The sequence below is a fragment of the Lissotriton vulgaris genome, chromosome 9 (genome assembly GCF_964263255.1).
Source record: "Lissotriton vulgaris chromosome 9, aLisVul1.2, whole genome shotgun sequence".
Classification (NCBI taxonomy): domain Eukaryota; kingdom Metazoa; phylum Chordata; class Amphibia; order Caudata; family Salamandridae; genus Lissotriton; species Lissotriton vulgaris.
Window position 1 is genome coordinate 627,153,478 of NC_141697.1, and position 19,500 is coordinate 627,172,977.

Genomic DNA, 19,500 nt, shown 5'->3' on the forward strand with positions numbered 1-19,500 from the left:
ATATCGCGATTCAGGACGGGTTCCTCCTTAGTCTATATATTGTGCCAGAGCTTCAGTGGAGCCGATTGCGTATAAAAAGTCAACGGTGTTACACCTAATTCATTGTGGCACATAGTGACAGGAGTGCTTTTACGTAATGTCATTATGCGTTTTAACATCATATTTTCCGCTCCTTGAAGCCCCAGTGTATATGTGAAGCCCCAGTCTCCAGCTCCATACAATGTGACGACAAAGGTCCGTGCTTTGTAGACATCTATTATGGCTTTAATTGGGCGAGAGCCAAATTTTTTTGTACATCTGAAAATGGCCTCATTAGTTTTAATAAAGCTTCCAATCCTTTCATCCACTAGATGTGTCCATTAATTTTTTTCAATAAAAAGTATGCCTAAATGCGAAAAAATTGGTACCGAGAAAGTATTTCATTATTTAAATAAAAAGTTTTAGTTTTTGTTGGGGATAACCTATTACCATTACATTTGATTTTGCAACATTGGTTTTTAGGCCAAGGTCACTCATAACATTATTAAAACCAATTAAAAGCCTTTGTAGGGGGCGTAGCTTGAACGGCAATGGGGAGAATTGCCTAAGTCCAGAGCTCCGCTACACCCAGGAATAACAACGAGACCAAAGCGTGATTCCGGTCTGCCAAATGAAGCTGCAAGCGGACCTGAAGAAATCGGAAACCCTGGGGAGCAGATGGGCACCGACCGCATAGGACAATAAGTACGACATAGCTGACAAAATCGGATGTAATGAAACGACTCCGGCAGAGTAGTAAACCAAAATGACGGCGACGGTGTAGAGGAAGAGCAAGTTGGCGATCCAACGAGAACATTGGTCTACAGATCTTACCCGACCGGAGAGCCACCACCACGAGGTCAGTGCTCGAATTCCCTCCTCCCCGGGTGGTATACGATCACTACCCAGACCCCGGCAAGGGCCAAACCGAGGACTCTATCAGCGCACTGAAAGCGTAACTGAACGGAACTGCAGGGCGCAGCCATCTTGGGGCGGTCAGGAACCCAGATTGCCAAAACGCACACAGGAGGTTAAAGGTGCTAATCAGCTGCCCGGGTGGGCCGAACTCGCCTTAAAGTAGCTACTACCTGCTCGACGTAAAACAAGGATAAAACAATAGAAATAGCCACAGCGATAGCGCGCAGCCCAGACCAGCGGAGAGTAAAACCGAAAGTAACTAAGGGCGCCGCCATCTTGAGCAGTTCCACCCACTGAGGAGCAACGCGAGCGTGGATGAAACAAACATCCACAAAAATGCTCACAAAGGCTTACCAGCAGCCGCTACCTGCACGACTAAAACAAGTAGGAAGCAACAGAAACATTCACAGTGGTAGCGCTCAGCCCGGTTTTGCGGAGGGGGAAACTGAAAGTAATAACAAGACGCCGCCATCTTGAGCAGACCCGCCCAGTGAGGAGCAGCGCTAATGTGGACGAAACAAACATCAACAAGGCGCTAGCAAAGCCACACCAGCAGCCATTAACAGTGCAACTAAAACAGAGAAATAACAATAGAAATACTCACGGCGGTAGAGCGCAGCGCAAACCAGCAGAGAGTGAAACCGAAAGTGACAAAAGGGCGCCGCCACCTTGAGCAGACCCATCCAGGGAGGAGCAGCGAAAACGCAAACGAAAAAAACAACCACAAAGGCACTGGCAAAGGCGAAAACAACAGGACAAGTCACTGCGGTAAAACTAAGCCCAGGTCAACGGTGAGTGAAACTTAAAGCAACTAAAGGAAGCCGCCATCCTGAACTGACCCGCCCAGTGAGCGCAAGCGAGGACAAAATAAACAACAACAAAGTTATCAGAGAAAAACAAATCCCAAGGGCACAACAGAACCAAAGAGGAGCCCGATAACACCACAACCTCGGGCGCTCACAAGATACGAAAGGAAGAGAACAAAAAGCACTAACACTAAATTTACCCTGGACTGGACAACAAGCCAGCACAACCACAGAAGCCCACACAAACAAAGCAGACAGTGCACACAATAAGGCAGACAAACTAGGGAGACCAGCGCCAAGAAACTCCAAGCGGTGGCCATCACAACTGAATACACATACAAGAGCAAACATGTAGAAGACCAACGAGCCACAAAACGATCGCCCACAGAGAAATAAAGTTCTTTCAACTCCACAATGTGGCGGGAAGAGATTCGAAAGCCTACAAACAAAAAGGGGCATAGCTAAAATGGCCGGCAATGATGGGAAACAACCGCCAAAAAAGACAAAACCGGAAGGAATCTCTGAATCACCAATCAAACAAAAATCGGACATCAACAGCACTCTGGACAGCATTCTCAAAAAACTTGCTGAAGTCCGTGATCTAGCAAAAACTACCAAAAAAAACACAGACACTATCCAACTCAAACTGGCAGCCATCAGAGCAGACATTCACACAGCAAACAGCAGGCTCTCCGAAGTCAAACAGAGAGTCAGTGATATAGAAGACAGATCACAGCTCACTGGAAAGGCGATCAGCAACATAGCTAAAGCTACCACTGACCTCCGCAAACAAGCAGCGGAGTTCGAGGACAGAAGCAGAAAAGGAAATATAAGAATTCTGGGAGTGCCAGAGGGCGAAGAAGACAAGGCCGGCTTGTGCGTGTCACTCCTACAAAACCTCATTACCAAGCTGACTAACCTCAAGTTTGACAACCCATTCGAACTAGACAAAGTATACAGAGTCCCGGCCATAAGACAATCCAACAGAACAGGACCAAGAACAATAATATGTAAACCACTATGCTCACATCAAACAGAAGCCATTTTTGAGGTAGCAAAGAAGAATCACAACCTACAGTGGACCGGACACAAAATCATCCTCACACAGGACTACTCAAAAACCATTGTCGACATCAGAAAGGGCTTCCTAGCCCAAAGAGAGAGGCTAAAGAAAGAGAACATCACCTTTTCATTCGCCGGCCCAACAAGATTCTGAATAAGCAACAAAGGAGTCACACTAACCTTCAAATACCCAATGGAGCTGGCTCGCTATCTAGAGGGCCGAACCACACAGGTAATGGAGTCGTTAACACCCACTAGCAAGAGGAGTGCCTCACCAGACCACTCTACAGACTAAGCAGACCCACAAGATGCCAATCGTCAGTTTCGCGGAACTTAACCAAATCCCAAGAACTAAGATTCCAAAACTCACACGGAACAATGTGTACACAGCAAGACTACTTGACTTTACCAGAAATCTACTCATGGACCAAGACTCCTTTGCACAGAAGAAACTACCTCACAAAAGGCCCGCTAAAGACACGGCAGAGCACAGACCTACACACCGTCGCACAAGGAGTGAATAGATGGGTAGAATCAATCATATGAATGCCTATATCCTTTAACTTTTATAAATGGGGGCGTCACTGTAGAGACAACTATCACTGGAGAGACAACTTTAACAGACATATTTATACCCTAAAGTCGCACAGACAATCATACGAGCAGGACAAAGGCAAGCTCTGATTTCCTGGGGGAAGTAGCGGGGCAGGAGGGACCTTGCTGTTGCACGTCTACTGTACGACAAAGCTGCAGGGAGGAGAGGAGGGGAAGGGGGGAGGGAGAAGAGGGGGTATCCAGTGTACATAATGTTCGACCTGTCCGTACCGTCGTTTTGTTTTGTCTTGTTCACGTACTCATCTTTGTAAATACCAAATGCCCAGTTAGATCGCACAAATCAAAACAACCACCACAACAAACAGGTCCTACCTATAACACACACAACAATATTCACCAAGGCCTTGTAAATCATGACACCGAATAACAGCAATGCTCTGCAGGCTGACCTGAAGAAAGTCTGCCTCAACGTCAAGGGTCTAAATCACCCGATTAAGAGGAAGAAAATACCGGACTACCTTGTTAAGACCAAAGGGGACATCATCCTTTTACAAGAAACCAAACTAGCCAGAGAAGACGCAAGCAAGCTCAGAGCGAGATGGATAGGTCAGGTAGCCTGCTCCCCGGCAGTAGTAAAAAAACGGGGCGTCATCACCTTGATAAATACCAAATCCACGATAACCATTGAGAAAGAACAGTGCGACGACCAGGGGAGATTACTGATCAAAATCACTAAACGGCTGCCCCTAGTTGGATACAACAAACAAATATTTTTCAGTTTCCAGCACAAGGTTTTTTTTTTTCCTTTTTATAACCTCATCAACAGTTCTCTCTATGATCAATTGGTCACTGTGCTGTTGTGTATCCTACTTCTAAAATAAACAAATTCTAAAATGAACTACCATCAACAGCCCACCCATAGACTAGAAAAATTGTGGGGAGGAAAGAAAGCACCTCACGGTCCCAACACCAAGGGGGCCGCTGACTGGTACTCGCCAGCAAGCCCACTTCTCATCATTGGTACCCTTCTTTCCAAAAAAGAAATGTGTGTGCACTTTTGAGAAAAAGACCTCAACCCAATGAAATCAAACAATAGAAAGAACCTAAATGTGACTGTACTTCCTATATGTGCTACAACAATGCACGTGTTTAAGGACCCCGTGAGAATAAATGAAAATATTCCTCACCAATTAAAAATTGGTAAAGCTTACTTGCTCATAATAACTTTTATTCTGTGCTGTAAGCTCTTCCACATTAAAAATGACTCGATTTAGAGCCATAATCAATCATTATTAGCCAACATGTTTGGTTGCTGTTACAATTTTAAGCAACTTCTTCAGGGCTAGGGATCCAAATTTTGCTTTCTTGGGTGGTTCACATCAAACCTGTGATGGTAGTAAAAAACACAGAAGAAAGGGAACACCATCTGTAAATCACCCACTCCTTGATGGGAGTGGTATCTTCTGCCTGGCTAGGGCAATCCCTCAGCAAAGCAGAAAGTGCCAGTTCCAACAACATGTCTACAAAAACTGGATAGGCCAGCTTCTTGACCTTCACATAGTGACTGTGAACTACTTTGCTTGCCCTTTGTGATCTTAATGCCTACTTCCAGAGCTAATCCCTAAGCAGTGGTATAAAAACATACAGCTACTCAAAAGACTGTATGAAGCCTGTGTTATTAATGTTGTCATTTCATGGGGAAATATGGGCACCACTGTGTTTTCAAGATTATGTCCCAACGTTTGACATGGTTGGAACATAACATAAAGGTACACAAAGAGGCATGTTTACAACAGCTTATTGCCACCAGAACCTCACTTTTTGTGACGTTCTGGTGTCAATAAGCCCTTGCCTTATTTACAAGGCGGTATTAAGCCACTTTACGTGGTTTAACGCTTCCTTGTGAATAAGGCCCTTTTTCACGCAGCACTTGGCTTGAAAGGGGCAGGAATGGGTGTTGCAGTGGGCCTTCTGCTGCAAAACCCATTGCTTTTTTATGCTGTCCCCTATTTACAAGGGTGGCATATATAGGAGGCAGCACGAAAAATAAGACCAGGGAAAACGTGGTCTTAACCTGGCAAAACAAGGAGACATTATTAATTTCTCCTAGGTGTTGTTGTTTATATGTTTGCTGCAATCTGCAGCACACAGAAACATCAAATCGCCACTAGTGATTGTTCATGTGCTGGAAGGGGATCTATGATGTTACAACGCGTTATTTTACAACGCATGCTGTAACATCGCAACTTTTACAACGCAGGTTCCATTACATCGGATGCCATTACAACGCAGGATATTGCATAGCAGATGCTATTACAACGCATACCATTACATCGTAAGTATAGGTAAGTATAACTTTTTAAAAAAAATGTAATTAAGTTAATTTAATTAATTTTATTTTACTAATATAATTAAAATAATTGTAAAAATGTAATTAATATAATTTATTTAAATAAGTTTAATTTAATTTTAAATAGGAATTAATGGAATTTAATTAAATTAATATAATTTTATTAATTTAATTTAATACATTTTATAATAGTAATTATTTAAATTTAATTAATTTAATTTAATTAATATAATTGAATTAATCTTAAAATTGTAATTAATTTGATTTAATAAATTTAATTAATTATAATTTATTTAATTAATTTAATTTAATTAAAGTCGTACTTTAAAAAAAGTAAACCCTAAAAATACCCCTGAACCCCAAAACCCAAACCCAGCCCTAAAACCTAAAAATACCCCTGTACCCCAAAACCTAAACCCAGACCTAAAACCTAAAAATACCCCTGTACCCCAAAACCCAAACCCTGCCCTGAAACCTAAAAACACCCCTGTACCCCAAAACCCAAACCCTGCCCTAAAACCTAAAAACACCCCTGTACCCCAAAACCCAAACCCTGCCCTGAAACCTAAAAACACCCCTGTGCCCCAAAACCCAAACCCTGCCCTAAAACCTAAAAACACCCCTGTACCCCAAAACTCAAACCCTGCCATAAAACCTAAAAACACTCCTGTACCCCAAAACCCAAACCCTGCCCTAAAACCTAAAAACACCCCTGTACCCCAAAACCCAAACCCTGCCCTGAAACCTAAAAACACCCCTGTACCCCAAAACCCAAACCCTGCCCTAAAACCTAAAAACACCCCTGTACCCCAAAACCCAAACCCTGCCCTAAAACCTAAAAACACCCCTGTACCCCAAAACCCAAACCCTGCCCTGAAACCTAAAAACACCCCTGTACCCCAAAACCCAAACCCTGCCCTGAAACCTAAAAACACCCCTGTACCCCAAAACCCAAACCCTGCCCTAAAACCTAAAAACACCCCTGTACCCCAAAACCCAAACCCTGCCCTGAAACCTAAAAACACCCCTGTACCCCAAAACTCAGCCCTAAAACCTAAAAATACCCCTATACCCCAAAACATATACCTCAGTTCCCCAAAACATATACTCCTATACTCATACTTATTTTAAAAATTACTTAAATTAATATATTTAATTTATAATATTAAAAAACATAAATAAATATATTTATTTATAATTAATATTAATTAAATTACTTAAATAATATTAAATAAAAAAATAAAAAATTATATACTTACCAATACTTACGATGTAATGGTATGCGTTGTAATAGCATCTGCTATGTAAAATCCTGCGTTGTAATAGCATCCGATGTAATGGAACCAGCGTTGTAAAAGCTGCGTTGTAACAGCATTACGACGTAAAAGTTGCGTTGTAACAGTAAGTTACCGCTGGAAGGAGTCCATTCCTGCACATAAACAATCACTAAAAAATGACAAGTTGAAACTTCTATGTGCGCTACATATGGCAGCACACATAGAAGTTACAGTTTGCCGTTACTGATTGTTTATGTGCCGCAAGGGACTCCTTCCTACATATGAACAATCATTTCTTGTAACGCAGGCACCCAGGGTGCCTGCCTTGGCAGCTAAATTTAGCACCAGTGCTAGGTGAAACGCAGGGGTGAGCTGCATTCTTGTGAATGCGGCACATCCCTGCATTTTCTTAATGGCGGATCACAGCGTTAGCATTTTTGGCTTAGCGTCATGCTTCACCATTCTGTTGTAAATATGCCCAAAGTGTTGAAGAAACTCTGGGACACTTGTTTGACTCTGAATGTGGAAAATGTGTTTTTCAAAAGGAGGGGGAGGCATATTCATGGTGTATGTTATGTTATGTTAAGAAGGATTTGTAGAGCACGCAGCTACTCAAAAGAGTGTCCAGGTGCAAACAGAACAGCAAGGGCAAAGAGAACGAACCAGCGTGGAAAAGGGCCACTTTTTTAGCATATGGCAATTGCAATAAATGATGGATGGAATGCTGAATGATTCAAACATTTCCCCCCAGCCAAGACATCTGGGTTAAATCCATTGTTATTTTGCCCACTACACCACTCTAGTTTGGACCGAGCTATATGCAAATCAGTCTTGGCCCTATGCCTCACGGGAACAGTCCAGAACAAACTGCCAAGTCAAGTCCTCCCTCGACCGGAAACAAGCATCCTCGGACCGGTTTCGGGGTATTTCACCCTTCATCAGCCAGAAACCCTGAAACCAGTCCTAGGATGCTTGTTTCCAGTTCAGGGAGGATCTGTCCTGGCAGTTCGGGCTGGACTGTTCCATTGAGGCTTGGTAGAAGGGGTGGATAAATGCCCTAGGGAGTCTGGCCAGTGTCTAGGGCCCCAAAGACCAGGGTTGTTACCCTGAACAAGGACCTCAGTTTTATCACCTTTGAGCCTCAGCTCATTTTTGTTCATACCTAAGGAAATATTCCTCAGGCCAAGGTGAAACAGAGAAAGGTCGAAGTGCTGGGCTGCTGATAAAAAGAAAATAATCTGAGTGTCATCAGTGTGTGAGAAAAGGGTAAGCCCATACTTCTCAATCACATCTTCTAAAGGTATCTGCAGTGAAAACTGCTGGTAACACTAGAGTGAAGGCAATACAAATTCTGATGATACAGGTGAAAACTGACAAATGCCTATTAGCGGAAAAAAAATTAACACTAGTCAGCCCAACGTGACTTTTTTTTGCCTCTAGAGGAAAACATAGCCTATAAGTCCATCTCCAATGAAAAATAGGAAATAAAACCAACGGCATGCAGAAGGGAGCAGCCAGGGACAAGTGCAGCCTGAATTAACCCCCCACCAACCCTACCAATAGCCAGGATGACCAACCAGAGTCCCATTGGAAATTCAGGGCTACATCTATGAAAAGAGGCACATCGCTGTGCCAAATCAGTGATGCATCACTTTTCATGGCGCACTCCTTGCAACACCATGGCATCCAAAACCTTGAAAGCACGGACAGTCCCCGAAGCCCAGAGACCTCGCTGGGCCTGCATCTGGGACCCTGAGTGGGATGTGGAGGTGCTGTTGAGTCGCTGATCCATGGCGGTAAAGATTGAGGCGCAGCGATTGTCCTTACCTGGCGGTGACACCTGGCAGGTCACATGGAAACAAGTCAGTGATCTATGTGGAAAGACTGCCTTCCACCCCTTGGAGCTGTGAACAGTAGAGGCGCTCCTGCGCACCAACGTGGGGAGGTCTGAATCACATACTACGATCCACCACTACCACAGGGTGCACAGAGGAGATTATCAATGGTGTGTCGGGCTATCTGCATCACAGGACGTAGGATGTTGTGCTAGCTGGACACTGTGGAGGGTGAAGCCCATGAGCTGTACCAAACTTGTGTGGTGGGAGCACTGCAACTTTGCACCTAAGGGGGCACTGTTGTCACACTTGCATCAGGAGGTTCCCCAGCGGACTTTGCGGCGATTGTTGTACCCAGGCCTTGTGTAATCCCACCTGGCTGAGGCTCCTGTTGTCTGAGTCACAGATTTGGAGAGAGTGCAACGCATTGAGCCCCGGTGTCAATGTCCAGGTGAGGAGAAGGTGAGATGCGTAGCGGAGGAGGCTTGGGGAAAAGTCAGGCCCAGGCCTAGCGCCTGTGGGTGATGCACACCGTGCCCTGAGCAATCCCTGCACTGCAGCTGACCTACATCACTGGGGGCACCACACCAGACTGGTGGGGGACTCCACTAACTCGCTCAATTTACTGAGAACGGCCATTGGTGGCAGAGGGTGCCAGGGCCCTTGAGTATGCAATTTGATCTGCTGTTACATGTTGGGGAACTGGAGAACAAGGAATCTGGTTGCCACTGTCAGATCGGAAGAGGCAACCCAGTGGTGCTGCCTTTCCTTGCCCCCTGTTAGTTTGTTTTTCATTGAACGATGAACTAACGCTTAGTGGACTTCCTCTATCCACAGCGCTGTGCCGTCTAGTTGGTGATGCTGCTGTCCCCATCTGCTGCTGCTGGTTCCTCTGATACAGAGGTCAGGTGTTCAAGTCCCTCCTCCACCCGCAGGTTCCTTCCTTTGCCTCATCCCTGGTGGTCCAGTGGTGGAGCATCAGTGCTCTGCAGCTTGACTGCCCTCCTGTCCCTCTCGTCTGCTGTTCATCTTTATGCTCTTCTCCATTGCTTTCCTACCTTTTTCTTATTTTTTTTTATCTTTGCTGTGTTTAACTTTGTTTTTCCTGTGCTTATTTGCAGTTCTTTTTTCCCTATCCTCTCCCTCGTTGCTGCTGCGATCACCCCCATCCCCATCCCCTCCAGTGTCCTTTCCTGTGTTTCCCGTGTCACAGCTGTCCAGCCCTCCGGCAGCACTACTTAATGGCGGACGCTGTGCTGCCATTTGCAGCGGGCATTCCGCTGGTGCGCCAAAGGGAAGCTAAAGGCAAGCCCGTCTGTGTCTGTCCGGCCCTGTCCTGTGCCCAGCACGAGGGACCCTGTCTCTCGGACACTCCACCGCCTCAACCATGGACACAATGATGCCTGCGATCTACTATCACCGAAGAATACCCTTGCACCCTGCGCCTATCGAAACAGAAAACAAACCTTCTGCCACATCAGCCCATCAGTGCCTCTTGCCGCCCAGCCAATGAACAGCATACCAGACCGGCTCAACTCCATCCTCCTCAATGTGCGGTCCCTCCACAAATACACCACAGACATTTGGGACCTCCTCGACGCCACCTCTTCAGACATCACCTTCTTCACAGAAACCTGGATCAACCTCTGCTCCGGACCAGACATCGCCATCGACATCCCTGATGGCTACTAAATCACCTGCAAGGACCACCCGACCGTCCAGGAGGAGGCATTGCCATCTTCTACAAAAGCACACCCTGACTGACCACGCAATATAAAGACCCAATTGTGACCATGGAACACCTCCACTTCCAGATCCGGATCAACCCCAACACCACCCTCTGCGGCACCCTCATCTACAGGTGCCCAGGGCTGTGGACCACCATTCACAGATGCCATCATAGGCCTCATTGCACCCCAGGCTCTCCCATCCACCGATTACATCCAACTGGGAAACCTCAAGTTCCACCTGGACAAGCCCAGAGACAAGAACATCACAGCCCTCCTGGGGAACCTTGCCAACATCGGTCTCAAGCAGCTAGACACCGCACAAACCCACATAGCCTGACACATGCTTGAGCAGGTATTCTCCTCCAACTTCAAATACAGCCACACCACCAGACTCTCCTGGACCGACCATCATTGTATACATCACGTCTTCACCATGCCCACCGTACACCACTGCCATCATCGCCCCCCCGCTCACCACTGGATCAAGGCCACTGAAGAGCTTCTCGACAAATCCCTCAGCACTACCACTCCGAATACACTTACAGACGCCAACACTGCAGCGTGCAACCTCCACCGATGGATCTCCAACTGCGCTGACACCCTAGCACTCTTCAAGAAAAGACCAGGCAAAAACACTTCAAGAAGGCCAACTGGTACACTGCTGCACTCCACTAGTCCAGACGCACCTGCAGACGTCTCGAGAAGTGATGGAGCCACAACATCAATCAACTCCACAACACAGTCACCCTCGCACCATGGCGTAAGGGTGCCTGCGTTGGCGCATGGCAGCCATTGTGTGCCAGCGTAGGGGAAAAAGACAGGGGGGCTTATCCATTTCCTTGATTCTTGCACCAAGTTGTGCTGTATTTGCAAAGTGACGCATTTAGGCACATGTGTGACCTTGTGAAGCCCCGTGTTACATTATACCTGCATCAGGTATGATGTATGCAGGGTGGGCTTTCCTACGCACAAAGCCTCATAGGTGTGGCACAGTGAAATTCATAAGATTTCACTGCAGCAATTGTAGGATGCCACTGCATCTGTACCTTACGCCTGCCTCATGGCAGGCGTAAGATTGACACAGTGCCACGGGGATAGACTGGCCAGATGCATTGCTGGAGTTGTGTCATGCTTGTGACACAACTGCAGCACTGCACGACTTTAGGCCTGACAGATACGTCAGGATTTCAGACGTATCTGTCATTAATTGGGACATGGAGCTCCATACAGTGAATACAGCGCATCCATAATGTCGTAAGAAGGGCGTAGTGAAAAGTGGTGCAAAGCTGTTTTGTCGCAGCATTGCAACACCTTTCATGAATGATGCCCAGAAATGCGCCCTATCTTGTTGGTGGTGCACATTACTGCCCTGTAGTTTTGTTGCAGGGCAGCGCGGCAACATTCCTTGCAGTGCTATCCAGCACCAAAACCTTCTGAAATGAGGCCCCAACTGTTTGCACCATTTTTAAGACCAGCTATTTTCTGGTCTTAAAAAACTACCTCTAATTGCAGTTAGAGGTAGTTTTTTTGGTTTTGCACCATACAATCAATTCCTTGTAAATATCACGAAGTGGGGTTAGCGGCATTTATTGCACGGGAACGCTTATCTTTCATCTATTTTTTATTAACTCCCGCTAACAGAAGAGGCGATCTTAAAAATTCACGTTTTCACCAGAAAACTGCCACTAACTAAGGTTAGTGACAACTTGTAAATAAGGTGATAAAAAAATGCCGCCGTAACATCAACAAATTGATGCTACGGCGGCATTAACTCCTTGTACATATGCCCCTCAGTTACACCAAGCAGAATAGCCTCAGTTATCTGCGCCGCTCTGAAGCCGGCTTGCGATGGATGGAGGATCTGATGGGTCTTAATGAACATTGAGAGTTGCCTATTAACATATTTTTGGTGAAGACTGGAAGAAGGGAAATAGGGCAGAAGCTAGACAACAAGAGGGGTCCAAACAAGATTTTTTTTTAGAAGGGGAAGAACCAGTGAATGCTTCCAATTCTGGGGTAAGCTGCAATCTCTCAAAGAGGTATTAAGAAGCTTTAAAAGAACAGTTAGGACAGAATCCTCAAAAATGTTGAGCTCATCGGGCGGGGGGATCCAGCAGAGAACCAGTCCTAATGGAGTGCAGGGTGTCCTTTAATGGTTTTGCTTTGTCCTTGAATAATGCAAGATCCATGCAAGACCATGCACTAAATTTGAAGTTATGAAGAAGTTCAGACATTTCTTATAGGAAGTAGTCTTTGAGGGAGATTTTTTTCAAAAAAGGTTTAAACATCTTGTCTGCACCGATCAGAAAGTGAGTAGTGAAGTTGCAAGAGCTGCTGACTACTTATCAAGCATTGTGCAGTAGGAATGGTGAGGGTCACAATGAGGGTCCAGACAAGAATTCTGGGTGTTAGAGGCTGTATGCGTTATAAAGGAGGGTTCTGTATCCTAAAAGGAGTGGAAAGATGTCATGGAAGAGGATCAGGTTCTTGTGTTATGTTCCCAGCACATCATATAAGGTTGACCTGAGAGATGGTTGAGAAGATCGGGACTTAAACCTTTTTTATGGATGTGTTGTCTGCTCAGGAGGGTCTTATTTTGTGTGGTAAGCATTTGGTGGTACCAAATGAACTTAGGGGAATGATTGTATTTGTGGTTCTAGTACGATATGTTGATGTGGTTAAGACCAAGGAGAGAGTCAAGAAGAACATTTGGTGGCCAGGCCTTAATTTGGAGATTCAAACAAGGATTTGAGGATGTCAGGAATATTTGGAGAGTGATAAGAATTGGAAAATGAGTGTTGCACCCATGTTTGTAGGAGGTCACCCTGGGGTCCTGGTGCAGAAATAGCTGATGGCAACCTGGGACCATTGAGTGGGGAAAATCAACACCAAAGCTGGCTGTGGATATGGATCCATTTTCCCGATGGCTAGAGGTTGCATGTGTTAAGGATAGCTGCTCTGTTGCAATCATCAGGTTCCTGGAAAATGTATTCAAGAGGGAGGGTCTTCCAAAAATGTGCTTCTGGACAACGAGGCCCAGTTTTTTTTACATGAGGTCGAAAATATTTTTCTCAAACAAGAAGTGGTTCAAAGGAAGTGCTTCCTGAACTTTACACATATGAATATGATGAGTGAAAGAGGACTATTAAAGAATGCTTTCAATTGGCTACAGCCAATGGCGTTGACTGGACAAAAGGAGTGCAGAATTATCTGATAGCTTCCCGCCTGATATCTAACTCCTTTTAAATTGTTCAGCAGAAGGAAAACCAATTCTCTTTTGGTCCCAGGATGGATGGGGTAGAACAAAGGTTGAGTAAATGTTTCTATGGATGGTCACTGGGGGGAACAGGAGATCAGGCTGAGAGCAAAACCTATCATTTATGAAAGAATTCTGTGAAGGTGTGTGGTGTAAAAGTGAGGGAATAAGTGAGAATTTGTCTTCTGGGCTAAAATTTGTTCTGGATTATATCTCCCTCAGTTTTTTTTCTTTTAAATGCGTTTAATTGTTGTTATGAACCTCAACAGACTAACTCTTTCTTTCATAATCTTAAAGGGGACAATATTTCCCTGTGGAGTAACCCCATCCCTACAACCGCAAAGGTTTGGAGGTGTTCTGTTCCCCTAGACTCCCTGAAATAAGATTCGCTTCAACTCTTAGCTGGAGAACTTTTAAGCCCATTCCAGAGTGGGAAAAAGCAGAAGTCGAATTTATGTTTGTCAAATGCACGTTTGTAAGCTTTCACAAACTCTCAAGACAAAATACACACTCATATAACCCCCTTTTCTCCGCCACTGGGTGTAATATTGCCCAATTGTTAGCAGCCTATCTTTAAAGTTAGGTTGCAAAAAAAACATTTATGCGTGCCAGATACCTTTTTTTGCATACCTCCCAAGCATGAATGGTGCCATATTTCGCTGTAAACACATGAACATTGCTTAAAATGATGATTTTGAATCAGGCCTGCGGTTTGAGAATTTGTGTTGCCTGTCTTAAGTTCAATCTTACAGGCACAACAGTCTACTTCAGGCAAGCTACTTTACTTGACAAATGTTTGGAGAACGCATGAAAGCCATACAGTCACCTAGAGCTAACAATAAAAGTATGAAAATGGGCCGAACAATAAATTATAAATGCACAGAGGTTATTTTCACCAGTTCCTAAAGTGAAATTCCGTAGTGCCACAGGGATAGTCGGGTAACACGCCGCCGGTATTCGCAATAGCTAATTAACCTCCGTTCACCACCGCATTAGCGCGTCCTTCCATTAAAGCATTTGTTAAGGTCCGCACAGCTTCTAGCATCGCACTAACTATACAGCGTCACATTTTCGCAGAATGATCCCAGCCGCACCGTTGGCTTCGAGCTAGCTTCACGCTTCTGATTATGCCAAACGCTTGGCCGTTCCGCTAAGGTTTTATAATAATACATTTCTTTATTCGGCTTTGCTCAAAGGAAAACCATAAAAGCAACATTTGAAAATACAATTAGATATTTAAACAAATGTACATATTAAAAAAATATAGTAAAATTCGTACAAAGACAGTTAGGTATATTTTAATACAAAGTATCAAATTATTTCATGTCATAAACTAGAGCTAGGACCGGAGTACTTTTTACAGATTTTTCCTGTGCTTCATGACACATTTTAGGAAATTACGGACGAAATAACAAACAGATTCAGATTCTAGCATTTGAAGACGTAGCATTGCAGGACGGCACTGTCTGACTCCCCAGCGCCTTAGTAGTGGTAATAGCCAGATTTTCCTGTGTGGATGATGGAATTTACAAAACAGTATTGTGTGTATATTGGACTGTATAGATTCCTCATCACAGGGACAGGGAGGGGGGGATAAGTCCCATCTGTTACTCACAGGAAATGCTACCAATCTATGAAAAAGGTCCAATCTGAATCTTGTCATTAACATTCTTTCGTGGGTACTAATCTGCAGTGTTAGGTACGGCTGGATAAAATGTGCAGCCTGAATCAAATTCGCATGAAGGACCGAGGGTTTTGTGGACTCAGAGGTCAATCTCAAGGACTCTAAATGTCTAAGGGCCAGTTGTTTCAGAACTCCCTTAGGAGGGTCAATGATGGCTTCAGGTTGGGTATAATATTTCAAAAAACCAAGGTCTTTGAGGAAGTTTCTGATATAGCAGAGCCACTTTACTTTTGAGGATTGATCAAGGGCCATTGTGTCTACCACAATTGCCTTTGTCAGCGCATTTTTATCTGAAGTCCAAATACGCCGCCATAGCATCAATGGTTGGATCCTTAGCAGGTCCTCCAGATAGGGGATTCCGAGTTCCAAATGGGATGCGTAGGTAGAAGTGCATCTCGGAGTAGCTAAAAGGAATCTGAGAAAGGTGTTTTCTGCTACCTGGAGGGCGCTAACATCTACGTGTCCCCAAACGCCTGCTCCATACAAGGCAATAGCCTGGCACTTGGCGCTGTAAATTTTTAATAGCTCCACTGGTGCCCTCCTCCCCAATATCTGGGAGAAGCTCATCAGGGCCGCTATGGATCTCTTAAACAGGTGGCACCTTGCCTCTACTGCTGGCCTCCAAGTCAGGGTTTCATCGATCATGATTTCTAAATATGGATACTGGGCAGTTACCTCAAGTTTTTGATTATCGAGATAGATGTCTTTTGCTCGTTTTTTTCCTCTGCCTGCTATCATAACAAACGTTTTTTTAATGTTCCCGTGCAGGTCCAGTCCACCCATAAAAACCGTATATCTATTTAGGGACTTCTGTAGTTCTCGCGGAGTGCGGGCCAGGATGACAGCGTCGTCTGCATAGAGCAGAGCGGGTATCAGGCGCTGTTTTACCCGTGGTAGATCCTGGCCCCCCCTCAGCATCTCCAGCTCCAAGCCGTTGGTGTACAATGAGAAGAGAAAGGGGGCCTGGACACACCCCTGCCTGACTCCACGCTCTACTCCAAAGGGTGCTGTCAACTCTCCGTTTACGCCAAAGCGCACCCTCGCCGATGCTTTAGAATAGAGCTCCCTCAGAAAGTCTAGGAGAGGGGGATCTACTCCCAGCTGTCTTAGGACCGTCCAGAGTTTTGCGTGTGAAACGCAATCAAAAGCGGCGGACAGGTCTACATAGACCATATAAACCGTGTCCTTCTTTGCCTGGGTGTATTTGCCCAATATCAGGCTAAGATTAAGGGCCTGCTCTACCGTTCCAAACCCCTCTCGAAATCCGAACTCGAGGTCGGAAATAATGCCTCCCTCCTCCGCCCACTGCTGGAGTCGCTCGAGTATTACTCTACCAACGACCTTACCCAGAGAGTCCAACAATGAGATGGGGAGGTAGCATTTCACATCCTGGCGGTCCCCTTTTTTAAAAATCCACGATTTTAACAGTCCCACGTTTGCAGCTGCTGTAAACACTCTGGTGAGAATGGGGGCCCAGAGATCCAGATTGTGTTTAAAGAGATCCACTGGGACCCCATCTGGGCCTGGTACTTTCCCATTTTTGCTTGTTTCTAGTGCCACTAGTAGATCGGGAATATCAAAGCGCAGGGGTATTGGATATTCAACTATTGGGTGTGTATTTTCTATCCCACTTTCTGTTGCAGTGTTTTTAAAAACTTTGGAGTAGTGGGAGACCCATGTATCTTCATCTATAGCCACTTCTATCTTGAGACTGTTATTGTCTGTTAAGAAAGGTGATCTAACAGTTCTCCAGAAAGCCTCACTGTTTTTGAAGACAGCACTCGTATGGAGGTCTTCCCAGAGTTTCTGTTTCAATTTGTGGATTCTTAATTTACGTTCCCTACCATAATGCCGCCTGAGGACTTGAATCTGCCGCAAGTCTCTGGGTGTTTTATGAAGGGCCAACTTTAGGTTGGTTAGGGCCACGGTGCAACTATGATTAAACCACCCTTTAGTAATTGGGTTCACGGTCTTTGGTTTTGCGGTGAGAAGGCCCTTGATTTTATTTAATATTTGAGTAAAATTGTTTAGGACTTCTTCATCGATAACCAATAGATCCAGACATTTGATTAAATTTGGATATGCAGCATTTACCATTTTTTTTGTAATTTCATTTGGATTTATTTTTCCCCATTTTAATGTGTATCCATTTTCTCGGCCTATCTCTAATTTATTCTTGGCAAGAGTTTTCACTATATCTGTATTTCGGGGCTTGGAGTTAGTCAAGTGAAGATCCATCCTTAGGACGGAGTGATCACTGAATGTATTAGCCATAACTTGAAAAGATTTGGCTGTGTGTAGCAGTCCAGATGACAAGAGGATATAATCAACTGTCGTTTGGTGTCCCTTACCCACAAAGTCGGATGGAGGGGAATTGAGCCTGGGCTTGGGGTATTGGCTATAATACGATCCAAGTCAGACACCAGGTTATTCATGGCAGTCCCCACCTTGGTATGGACAAAATGCATTAGTGGAGCGTTGTGTTCGTCCGCTATCCCGCAGCAATTTGTTTTAGCCTGTGGGCAAGGGTGGAGATTAAAGTCCCCCCCCCCCATAAAAGATGAATTGCCCCTTGTCCTGCCTTCAACTGGTAACACTTAGTTAATCTCTCTTGAATGTTACACAGAAGAGACAGGAATTGGTGATCCTCTAAATTGTTATAGACATTAATTAAGAGGATGAACTCCTTGTTCGTAAAGGAAAGGGAGAGTACTTGGTAATTAGGATCGGAGTCAACTATGGACACTTTTAGGAGGGTCACAGTGTTTGCGATGTACGTTGTTAACCCCTCCCTTAGGTCTACCCACAGTACTGTGCAAAGCTGGAGTAAAATATGTTTTATAGCCCAGGAGGTGAAGCTCTGTCATAGACCATGTCTCTTGGAGGCAGATTATTTTACATGGCTCCAGGAAATACATGGCAGACCCATCCTCAATCTTGGGGCGTAAACCTGCAACGTTCCAAAAGAGGATAGGTATGAGCTGTGGCTCTAAATTAGTTACTACAGCTTCGTTTGCTGGAGGAATTGTTTTTATTTTAGGGATTGGTTGGGGTACGTTAAACTTAGTGGGTTCGAACTCCGTTAATGGTCAGTCGACCATTTCGAGGCCGCTAAATCTATTCCTCGTCGGGATGCTGAACCAGGGATCCCAGCAAGGCGGTTCTCTATGAGCCGTTCTCAGCGTATGGTGACCCCAGTCATCCCAACCTCCTCCCCGATACCGCGGACCCACTGTGTGCCAGGAACTGTCATAGTCATGGTAACGGGGGCCCCCTGTTTGCCTTGGATTGGTATATTCAAAGTGACGGGGGTGCTACAACCCAAGGGGTATCATGGTCATAAAAAGGACCATTACGCTGTCTTGAGGGGTAGAAGAAGGAAAGGGGTTTGGTACCTATACCTCCATTTACAGTCGTGTGGTCCCAAGAGAAAATATATTCTACTACTCGGGGGTCTTCAAATGTAATCACAATGCAGTCACCCGGGATTGTTTTTCTGCCATTTCCCACCCATGGGGTCCTACGTACCGTCAGGATCCTACCTTGCCAAGTTGGCGGAATGGGGCAATTCGTATTTAGCCAATGTTGGGCCTTATTTTTCAGGGACCACATAGGTTCTACATTGTGGTCTACTAGCTCGGGCACACCTGTCATAACTACTACAAAAGGGCATGCTTCCGGTGGCAAGTCAGCAGGAAATCTAACTTCGGTGGGTCCCCTAAAGCCATCTCTATTGGAAACTGGGGTTGGGGTTTTCAAGACCAGGGTTTCAGAGGCTGGAGTTTGAGTCACCAGCGTTTTAGACGCCACTTTTTTGATGCCACTGTCTTAGGTGTAGGTGTTATTGTTGACAGGGCGTTTCCCTGTGACAGGGTTGTGGCGACATTAGTAGATGGATTCGCTGTGCTCTTACTATTCAGTGTTTCCGAAAATGTTACTTTAGCTATTGTAACTGATGGCAAAGGTGCATTCTTTTGGGTGGTTGCAGGCTTAGGGAGGGTATTTGCAG

At 45.1% G+C, this 19,500-nt stretch overlaps 1 protein-coding gene across 1 annotated transcript in view; it reads left to right on the forward strand.

Annotated features, from left to right (window-relative positions):
* The window catches only part of LOC147691987 (cytochrome P450 2C19-like), a 366,046-nt gene that overhangs the window by 109,513 nt on the left and 237,033 nt on the right, over window positions 1-19,500 (forward strand). The window lies entirely within an intron of this gene.